Raw genomic sequence first — 11,678 nt, 5'->3', positions numbered from 1 at the left:
ACTTTGCATTTGTGCTTGAATGACATTTTACAGAATGAAAGTAAGAGATGTCAAAGGGGGGAAAAAAAGCCCTGGAACTGCAACTGACATATGTAGTCAAATGAACATCATCTTGGCCTCTGTTATCTTCTATAATTGTATATATTTCTATAAATAAGGGCGTTGCCAGTGGTGTGCCACAAGGTTTCTTGGGCCATTTCTTTTTAGCATTTTTATAAGAGATATTGCTGAAAGGCTGTCTGGTGTGGTTTGCCTCTTTGTGGATGATACCAAAATCTACAATAGGATAGACATCTCTGATGTTGTGGATAACATGAGGAAGGACCTACTGAAGCTTAATAAAAAAAGACTTTAATTGGTTGCACCAACTTCATACTACAAAGTACCATTCTGACCATCTGTATAACCTGCATTTCTAAACTAAATGCCAACTCCAGTTCACTCTCCCTCCTCTGTCCCTGGCAGTGTCAGTGATATAAGCGTTGCCTTTCAGCCTGCCCTGGAAGCCTTCTCTGTATAATGGCCCGTGTACATGGGAACAGAAAGCGGCTGTACAGAGAAGGCTTCCAAGGCAGGCCGAAAGCAGCACTTACATCACTAACACTGCCGGCAGCCTGGAACTTTGGAGAGCTACTATGTGGAGGGAGAGGGGTACAGAGAGGAGGCAGAGTGATACCAGCAGTCCCTGTGGGGGGTGTAGAAGCAGAGAGAGAGAGAGAGAGATGTTGCACCTGAGGGTGGGAGGAGTAAAAGGGTAGGTAGAGATGCTAGACCACAGGGGAAGGGAAAAGAAAGTGGAAGCGACAGCAAGGACGAAGAGTTGGGGAAAACAGGGAGAGAGAAGCTGGATCCACAGGGGGAGAAAGATGGGACACATGAGGGAGGGGAGATTAGTAAAATGCTGGATCTGGAGAGGAGGAGAGCAAGATGAAGTACCATGAGGATGGGGAAGGGGAGAGAAGAGGGAGTGATGCTGACCCTGGGGTGGGAGTGCAGATGAAAGGGGGAAAGAAGGAGGAAGAACATGGGAACATGGGGAGGGATGGGGACACAGGGCAGATACTGATCATGGAGGGAATAGGGACAGGGACACAGATGAGGTGATGGATAGCAGATGCAGGGAGACAGAGGGAATGTGGACATGGAGAGAGAAAAAGTCAAATAAACAGGAGATACTGGAAAGCAGAAGATGGATGGGACAGGGTAAGAGGGAGGGAGAAGGAGCAGATGATAGATGGGGCTATTGGGTGTGAGTGGAGTGGAGGGGAGGGAAGGGGAGTGGAGCAGAATGTTGATGGAGCTATGGAGTGTGGGTGGCTGGGGCTAGAGGAGTTGGTGGGAAGGGGAAGGAGCAGAAGATAGATGGGGCTAAGGGGTGTGGGTGAGGGAGGAGGGGAACAGAGTAGAAAATGGGACTAGGATATGTAGGTGGAGAGGAGGGGGAACAGAGCAGATACTGATGAGACTAGTGGTGAGTGGGGAGAAGGGGAATAGAGCAGATGGCTAAGGAGGGGACAGATCATAAGATGGCTATGACTAAGGGGTGGGGTGGGGTAAAGGGGAACAGAGCAGAAGACAACTGGGACTCAGTGAGTGAATGGGAGAGTGTTGGGGAGCAGAGCAGGGAATTATGGATAAGAGATATGGAGTGGGAATTTTGAAGGGATATTGAATACTTGGCAGTTTTAGGTATGAGTGGGGGTATATTGAACAGTTGGGAGAACGAGTGAGGGTATAAAATGAGTATTAAGAGGGATAACAAAAGAGGATGATGGGAAAGAAGGAAAGACAGGGATGGATCTGGGACTGACAAGGTGATGAGATGCAATGGAGGGTAGATGAGGGCTAAAAGGATGAGTACAGAGGATGAGAATGGAGTGAGAGATGGGGAGGAGGGGTTAGGAGACCGGGGAAGGGAGAGACAGAGGTGCCCATGGGAGTGCTGGAGAGGGAATGAGAAGGAAATAGTAAAAGCCAGTAGGTAGATGATAAATGAAACATATGCTAAGGACTAGAGGGTAAGTGAAAGGGAGATCAATGAAGAGAAGAGAAAAGTAGGGGGGAAAAACCATTGAATGAAAGATCAGTGCCAGACAGATGTAGTGAAGGAAAAGAAGAACATGAGGTGAGAGATGAAATGGAAAAGCCAGCCTGGAAAAGAATTTAGGAGAAGACTGGCACGTGGAGAGTGGAAGAGATTGGGGCCAGCCTAATTAGAAAAATAAAATGCTCAGATGATAAAAGTAGAAAAGAAAAAATACATTTTAACAATACTTTATAAGAACTGAGATGTGCCTGCTTTGTGAAATGTAATTTTTTTTCTATTTTTGTATTCTGCAGACTAGAGGTGAAAATACTATACATTTCTGTTTCTCTTTTACCAGTATTTGCACTGTTTATAACATCTAGCTTTTTTTTGGGGGGGGGGGGGGGGGGTCTCCATTTCAGTTTTTGTCTGCATGTTTGTTGTGGTTCCCTATTTTGTATCACATGAGGGTCTGTCCATTTTCTGCATGTGCAACTGTGATGAAGCATTCTGCTGCCATGTAGTATCTGTGTAAGAATGTGTAACAGTCCAGCTGGTTTAAGTTTTCCAGTTACAGGTTATACTGGTGTTCTAGGGCCCTGTGTAATATTTATAGCACTATTTTTCATAGGTTTTAGGGCTGTTATGGTGTGTTAAGGTTTCGGTATAGGTTTTGAGTGTCTTTTTGAAGGGTATTGTGCTATTTCATAAAGTGTCTGACCCTATTTGAAAGCAGGTATTGGGTTTGGCAGCCCTGGTTGTCGCCCAGAATAAAGATGCTCAACACCTCTGGTCTTTAAATCTTGTATGTAGAGTCATGATGCAAACATAAACATGTCTGCTTTAAACAACTCTCTGGAGGAGGAAGGAATGTATACTGTTCCTGAAGTGATGATTACAATTTGCATATTTTTGTATAGTAAGTTGTAAGGGGGATAAAACACTTTCTCCCTTGTTTACTAAGCCACGCTAGCGGCTGCCATTCGCTAATGCCGACACAGCCAGGTTAATCAGCTAGCTGCTAGGATAACCACATAAATAGTACTGAATAAAACAGATTTGGGAGAGATACCAGTGCCAGAAATGGTATTCAAATCTGACGAGTCAGAGAAACTGAATGAAATCTCTATAAACCTGGAAGATGTAATGGTGCGGTTTCACAAACTGAAGAGTAGCATATCACCTGGACTAGATGGTATTCATCCAGAGTACTGATAGAATTGAAAAACGAACTTGTAGAACTATTGTTAGTAATATGTAATTTATCTTTAAAATCAAGCATGGTACCATAAGATTGGAGGGTGACCAAAGTAACGCCGAGGTGATCTAGGAAATTATAGACCGGTGAGCCTGAAGTCGGTGCTGGGCAAAATGGTAGAGGCTATTATAAAGAACAAAATTACAGAGCATATTCAAAAGCATGGATTAAATAGACAAAGCCAACATGGATTTAGTGATGGGAAATCTTGCCTCACCAAACTACTACATTTCTTTGAAGGGGTGAACAAACTTGTGGATAAAGGTAAGCAGGTTGACATTATATATCTGGATTTTCAAAAGGCATTTGACAAAGTACCTAATGAAAGACTCCAGAGGAAATTGGAGAGTTATGGGATAGGAGGTAGTGTTCTATTAAACTAGTTAAAAGATAGAAAACTACTACTACTACTTAACATTTCTAGAGCGCTACTAGGGTTACGCAGCGCTGTACAGTTTAACAAAAAAGGACAGTCCCTGCTCAAAGGAGCTTACAATCTAAAGGACGAAATGTCAAGTTGGGGTAGTCTAGATTTCATGAATAGAGGTATAGTGGTTAGGTGCCAAAGAGAGTAGGGTTGAATGGTCAGTATTCTCAATAGAGAAGGGTAGATAGTGGGGTTCCCCAGGGGTCTGTGCTGGGACTACTGCTTTTTCTCATATTCATAAATGATCTAGAGATGGGAATAACTAGTGAGATAATTAAATTTGCTGATGACACAAAGTTATTCAAAGTTGTTAAATTGCAAGAGGATTGTGAAAACTTACAAGTGGACCTTACGAGACTGGGAGCCTGGGCATCCAAATAGCAAATGACATTGTCTAGAAATGTCAAGTAGTAGTAGTAGTAATGTGAGCAAGTGCAAAGTGATGCATGTGAGAAAGAGGAACCTGAACTATAGCTACATAATTGTTGATGACACATTGAAACCCTCTGCTTAGTGTGCCGCTGCGGCTAAGAAAACAAATAGAATGTTAGGTATTATTAGGAAATGAATGGGAAAAAAATGAGGACGTTATAATGCCTTTCTATCGCTCCATGATGTGACCGCACTTCTAATAGTGTGTGCAATTCTGGTAACGGCATCTCAAAAAAGATATAGTGGAATAGAAAAGGTATAGAGAAGTGCAACAAAAGTGATAAAGGGGATGGGACAACTTCACTATGAGGAAAGGCTAAAGCAGCTAGGGTACTTCAGCTTTGAGAAAGGTCGACTGAGGGGAGATATGATAGAGATCTATAAAAAATGAGTGGAGTGGAACAGGTAGACATGTTTACTCTTTCCAAAAAAACTAGGACTATGGGGCATGCAATGAAGCTATAAAGTTCTACATTTTAAATGAATTGGAGAAAATATTTCTTCACTCAACGTGTAATTAAACTCTGGAATGCATTGCCAGAGAATGTGGTAAAAGCAGTTAGCTTAGCGGGGATAAAAAAAGGTTTGGATAGCGTCCTAAAAGAAACGTCCATAAGCTATTTAGATGGACTTGGAGAAAATCCACTTCTTATTTCTAGGATGAGCAGCATAAAATTGTACTGTTTTGGGACCTTGCCAGGTACTTGTAACCTGGATTGGCCACTGTTGGAAACAGGATGCTGGGCTTGATGGTCTGTCCCAGTATGGCAACACTTATATACTTATCTTTTTATCTAGGGGCAACTGCCTGACTAGTGTTTAGAATGAGGGGGCCTCTTCACCATCCTTCCCGATCAGTGTTTTCAGGGGGCCCTCTCTTTTGGGTGCCTGGGGAAATGCCACCTTATCCCTCACCTCAGGCAGTAGATTACCATAAACTGCCCCCTTGTGATAATCTTTGACTCCGCTCTCCCCTTGTGATAATCTTTGACTCCGCTCTCTCTTTCTTTGTACATATCCAACAAACTGCTAAAACCTGTCATTTCTTTCTCTATATTATCACCAAAATTTGTTCCTTTCAGAGCACATTGCCAAAACCCTTATCCACACTCGTCACTAAGCTCATATTAGCCCTCTCTTCAAGTCACTTCATTGGCTTCCTAAACGTTGCCGCTTACAGTTCAAACTCCTCTTATTGACTTACAAGTGCATTCACTCTGCAGCTCCCCAGTCCTTCTCCACTCGTTATCTTTTCCTACATTCCTCCCCAGGAACTCCGTTTATTAGGTAAAATGTTCTTATCTGTACGCTTCTCCTCCACTGCTAGCTCCAGACTCTGTTCCTTTTATCTTTCTGCACCCTATGCCTGGAATAGACTTCCTGAGCCAGTACATCAAGCTCCGTCTCTGGCCGTATTCAAATCTAGGCTAAAAGCCCAACTTTTTGAGGCTTAACTCAACTCCTATTCAGTTCCCATATCTGTTTTATCATTTCCACCATAAGTAGTTCCCTAATTCCTTATTTGTCTTGTTTGTTTGTATTGATTAAATTGTAAGCTCTGTTGAGCAGGGACTGTCTCTTACATGTTGTAATCTAGTAGTGCTATAGAAATGATAAGTAGTAGTAGTAGTAGTAGGGTAAGATCTGTCAGTGGAGGGGGTCAAGAGGAAAAAAATTTTGCCTGAGGGGTAATTGTTGCCTCTGAGGGAGGAAAGTAGAAAATAAAGCGCTGCCTGTAAGGCAGTGGAGGTGGGGTGGGAGAGCTGCCTGTTGATAGTCCCAGGAAAAAAGTGCTGCCTTTTTGAGGTGGTGGGGGAAAATATTTTTTCTATCCATGTGGGATGGTATAGTGAATTGCTGGTAAGGAGGGAAAGAGAGATGGAGAAAGTGCTGGGATTTGGAGAAGGAAAATAAAGGGAGGGTGCTGGTATCAGGCCTAGGGAGGGAGAGAAGGAAAATGCACTCTCTGCTTGCTAATTCATGTGAATGTGAGAGGAGGCATAATGAGAGATATTCAGTTTAAAAATATATATCTTCACTGTTTTGATATGCTGCCTTTGTAAACACAGGCGTTAGTGTTTTAGTCTGGTGTATGTGTCTGTGTGTGTTTTGAAAAATCATAATTAATATGTATGAGATGTATGTATGCAAATTAACAAGCTAATGTGCCAAGCACCACACTTTGCCCCCCCCCAAATGAATCAGTGAAACTACGCCCATGCACCTGATACACCTAAATGACACAACATTAATAGTAAGAAACTGTGATTTACCAAATCAAAAGCAGACAATAAATCTAACTGTAAAACCAATGCTTCTCCTTCTCAATCTAATACCAATCTCAGTTCAGTTTCGATGCTATAAGAACTTTAAAATCCTGACTGTATTTTATCCAGAAACCCATAATCATCCAAATCCCTATATAATAAGATTGCTATTACTACTTCCAGCATTTCTGCCAACATAGGGATACTAGTCACCAGCAATAATTATTACACTGCCCAGGATTTAGATATCTCCCTTTCAAAGTAGGAATTATGACAACTTGACACAATGCTCTAGGAAAAATACCCTACTGTATTACTGTTAATTGCTGAAGAATCCTCATTGGTAGATTCATTAGTGCCACAGGACACATATTAAATATGTAGCAGTGTGTATTGTATTTAGCTATTTTCCTTTTAACCTACTCAACTGAAATAGGAATAAACTGCTCACAAATGCAATTAGCCAGCAATGCCCTCCATATGATGTCTAAATCCAATTTTAGATGTTTTGCTGAAAATGTCCAAAAATCAAGTGGTGAACAAAGCGATTTTTGAATCAGAAAAGGTCTTTTTGTTTCGAAAATGGCCATTTGCTAGATGTTTTTGTGTGCAGTGCATTTATCTTTTAGGATCATTAAAAAAAAAAAGTCCAAGGGAAAAATGCACAAAAACAAGCCATTGGGATGTATGAGGAGCCAGCATTCTTATTAGACTGGTCACACAGACATCCCAGCAGAGCAGTGGGGCACTGCAGTGAACATCACAAAAAAGGTCCCAAGTACTCATCTCACTGTTACCCCTTTATATGTATGGGGAGCCATCCAAACCCCACTGAAAAGCTGCTGTACCCAACTGTACACCACTACAGTAGCCCTTATTTCTGCAGGTTTCACCTATACGTGAGTACAGTAGGTATTTGTTGGGTTTTTTTGAGGGAAGGGGCTCACACTTTCCACCACTAGTGTAACAGTTAGAGTGGGATATGAGCCTGGGACCCCTTCTCTTCAGTACACTGCACCAACCACTTGGCTACTCCAAGGACCTGCTTGCTGCTCTAATAGGACTGGTCATAGCATCTGAAGCTGTCATAGATGCTGATATTTACTGTTTCTTTCACATCTTTAGGGGATGGGAGGGGGTCAGTGACCACTTGGGGAGGAGTAAGGGGGTCATGTCTTAATTCCTCCAGTGGTCATTTAGGGCACCTTTTTGTGACTTAGCTGTGATTGAAACAGGTCTAGACAAAAACATCTAACGTTTAGCCCGGGACATTTTTGCTTTGTTCCATTATGGCAGAAAAAACTCCCACCCCCAACATGCCCTGTTGTGATTTGGATGCACTGCATACGAACTGCATAGAAAACCATCTTAAAATGGATTTCAAAAATAACAATTTGGATGTATTGGCAAAAAAAAAAGTCCATCTGCTGCTTTGTGCCGCTTTTTGGATGTTTTTCTGTTTTGAAAATGAGCCCCATCATCTAAGATATAACCAAAGAGTAATCACAATATCCTTCCAGTGTATTATGCCCATTCAATAAACTGTTCAACCTCTCTACTTAATCTTGAAAGGATTACATCAGCTCCTCAGCTTTTGGCTGCAAAATTAAAACTCTTACCTTCTAGGCTGAAGACAGCTAAAACTAGGGGAGGATGAAAAGAGGTTATATAAGGACTGTACTGAGGAAATAAAGCTGTAATGCACTGATTGAAAAGTTTTGCAATATCTAATTTTAAATCTTCTCTAAACTCTATATACCATATTCTCCAACGTTGATCACTTCTATTCTAATCTGTGACATTTCTGATCTTAAGCAAAAGTGCTTCAGTACAGAGGCACTTTTCCTAGAAAGCCCTTTAAAATTTAATGGTGCAATATTTTCCAAGCCCTCTCCCATTACGCTCAATTGCTAAGTAAAATCTCTAAATTACCATGCTATAAAATTAGGTTTTATCCCACCAACAGCCATAGACTTACTTCCTCAATCCAGTCCCTATACAACCTCTTTTCATTCTCTACTTTTACCTTATTCAGTTTAGATGCATAGATTGTATACTCCAGTAAAAATGATCTGACCATAATATTGGTGAAGCCATGAAGTTTCCTACCAAAGAATTACTCTGCAACTTTTCAGAAAGATGTCCAACTGATGACCTCCCAGGTAGTCTCTGGATGCTAGTAATGTGATTTATTTAAAAAGATCAAATCACCAGTGGGTAGGAGGGCTTATCATGGTACAAATGTTTAAGCAGTCTGCAGCCTAGTATGGACACATACAGACAGTAGATCACTAACACTAGTTACTTTTCTCACAATGAACTATTATGATGGTGCAACACACTCATGTAAATAGTGAAAGTGACACACAGGAGTAAACTATTACTATGCCATTTTGCCTCTATGAAATAGATTAAAACCAAAGCTCGGTATCAAGCGAGGTTCTAAAACAGCAGACTTTCTTTTCTTTAATAAATGTCCTATATCTGTGAAATGATGAGCTCCAGAAATCTCTGCCTTCCCGAAAGGAGATATAACTAAAAATGACTGGGCTGTTCAATATGCTTTGAGTTTCCCTTTAGCTAATATAAATAAATAAATAAATAAATAAATAAATAAATAAATAGTGACTTCATGGCATGCAGCTGCCAGTCAGAATAGGTTTGTCAAAATGCTCTAACACAGGGGTTCTCAAACCAGTCCTCAGTATACACCTAGCCAGTCAGGTGTGAATATGCATGAGATAGATTTGCATACCTTGAAGGCAGTTCATGCAAACCTAACGCATGCATATTCACAGAGGATATCTTGAAAACCTGACTGGCTAGATATATCCTATGGACTGGGTTGAGAACCCCTGCTCTAAAACAATCTTTCCCTTGTCTCTGAAGCATATTATATTCTTCTTTTTGGAGCCCTTTTACTATACCATGTTATGCGCAAATACATGCTTAACAGAGAAAAATGCTTACTGCAAAATGCATTAAAGTGGTTTGCAGTAATTTGCCTGTCAGCACATGTTTATCACATGCTTGCTTTAAATTATTATTATTTTTTCAGAAGGGGGGTGTGTTATGGACAGGGAATGAACATAGAAGTGTTATCCAGCTAGCGCATTCATATTAGCACATGCCAACTGTATAACACATACTTAACACAAGAGCACTTAGTACCTCCTAAATAGGAGATGGTGAGCGCTCCTGTGTTAATATTTTTTTCAGGTTTTGCATTCTAATGGGAAAATTAGCTCAGGATCTGCTAAAATAAGAAAACCCTATTTTTCATCTCTTTCAAATGAGCTTAGCATGTGGGAAAGTTCCATATTAAAACACGCTAAGACTATTTCTTAACAGTTTAGTAAAAGGGCCTTGAACAGGAAGGAAGAGGAAGTTTCACAGGTTTCAGCAGGGTCGCAGGATTTTTCAAATTTAACTTAGGTCCAGGAAGCAGGGGATGAAAAGACATTGTTAGCCACTGTGATTGTGAATTTTGTATTGGATCCAGATAGAAATTAGATTCTCAGATTATTTATTAAACATCACAATGTTTTATTTTTAGATTGTAAGAAAAGGGTATGTCCTGATATGGCAAAAATTACTTACAAGAAATGCAGTCAGTTTTTGTTATTGTGACCGCAGGTATTGCAGTTCAATGGGGGGTGGTGGTGGTTACATTTTCCTTATAAATACAAGTATGTTCAATATGTTTTTATGATCCACCTCAGCTTGAGGAAGTTATTAATCCTTTAGATTCTTCTTTGCCATCAAAGTCTGAAACAGTACTGTGTCTATGATTTCACCAGTTCTGTAAAAACCTCCTTTTTTCTTTTTTGGTAGTTGTACTAATCATTTCTTGATACTGTGTCACTCTGTTGCCAAAACTGTGGTGGACTGATGCTGAGTTGGGCTACTTTCAATTTCCTGTATTGATGGTATGACAGTGGTTATTGAATAGTAACAGCTCATGACCCTTCTTTGAATTTGTGTATAAGATTTTCTTTTTTGGATGTATTTTAAAATGCTTAAGAACGATAAAGTAGATAAAACAAAAATTGGTCCTGCTCCTCCTTTGAAGTACACAGAATGCAATGCTTTACCTCCCCAATAGAAAGGAAAAGGGGATGGGATTTGATATACTGTTTTTCTGTGGTTATAATCAAAGCTGTTTGCATATTATATATAGATAATTATTTTGTACCTGTGGCAATAGAGGGTTAAATGACTTGACCTAAATCACAAGAAGCTGCTGCACGATGAGGCTAGAGACATATCAAATGAGTCAAAAATCATTTTATTTATATGTCACCTACTTGTTCATGGGACACTCAAAGTGGTTCACAAATTAAAACAAATATAACAATAAAAACAATTACAAATAACCTAACAAACTTTCCCTAGAACCTGAATGGGGAACAAATCCAACCATGCTGGTTAATACCTATCAACTCAGGTACTTGTGATGTGAATTGGCTACTGTTGGAAACAGGATACTGAGCTTCATCGACCTTTGGTTTGACCAAGTATGGTAAATCTTCTCCTGTTATGTTATTATCCTAATCTACTGCCTACCCTTCATTCCCAGGAAATAGAAAGGTCTTACTGAATTTTCCATTCAGTTTGATTCAAACACATCTGTAGAAGTTAATTATTCTTCAAGCTAGGACCAATGAGGCTATGATTTACAGATGATGAAAGCCCGTGGAATGCTTAGTGTGAATACTGTTCTTTTAAAAATATCAATTGTAAGTGATTTTATAAAAGATCATTGTGCAACACTCAACTGTATGGGAACAACTTCTAAAATATATTCCTACTGTTACATTTATTAGAAAGAAGCTTAAGCATGAATTAACTTGTACATTTATATGTGTTTGGTTGGATATTCTGATTTATTTTCATTTTCTTTTAGAGATGTGCTTATGAGGGTGAGACAGTTGACACTACCCTCTATTGGGCATGTACGACATAGACATGTAAATAATGCCACAAAATCTAGGGGTGACACTTCTAATAGCAAGGTCCCATAATTCAGAATTCCCTCTTATTAATCATTGATAAGCCACAAAGAACACAAATAGCAAATAGAAAAATATTTATATACAAAAGAAGTACAAAACAAAGTGTCAACAGAAGAAAAGTTCCTGATACAAATATGAAGAATGATAAAATGACATCAAATGGAATAACACCCCTCCCCCTTTTTACAGGCAAAAGCCTCCCTGAGGAGCCCGGAGAGATCATAGACTGTAAAGGACAGGTATACTACCTCAG

Source organism: Microcaecilia unicolor, chromosome 5, assembly GCF_901765095.1.
Source record: "Microcaecilia unicolor chromosome 5, aMicUni1.1, whole genome shotgun sequence".
NCBI lineage: Eukaryota > Metazoa > Chordata > Amphibia > Gymnophiona > Siphonopidae > Microcaecilia > Microcaecilia unicolor.
The sequence above is the reverse complement of the archived record's forward strand: the minus strand, read 5'-3'. Positions refer to the sequence as shown.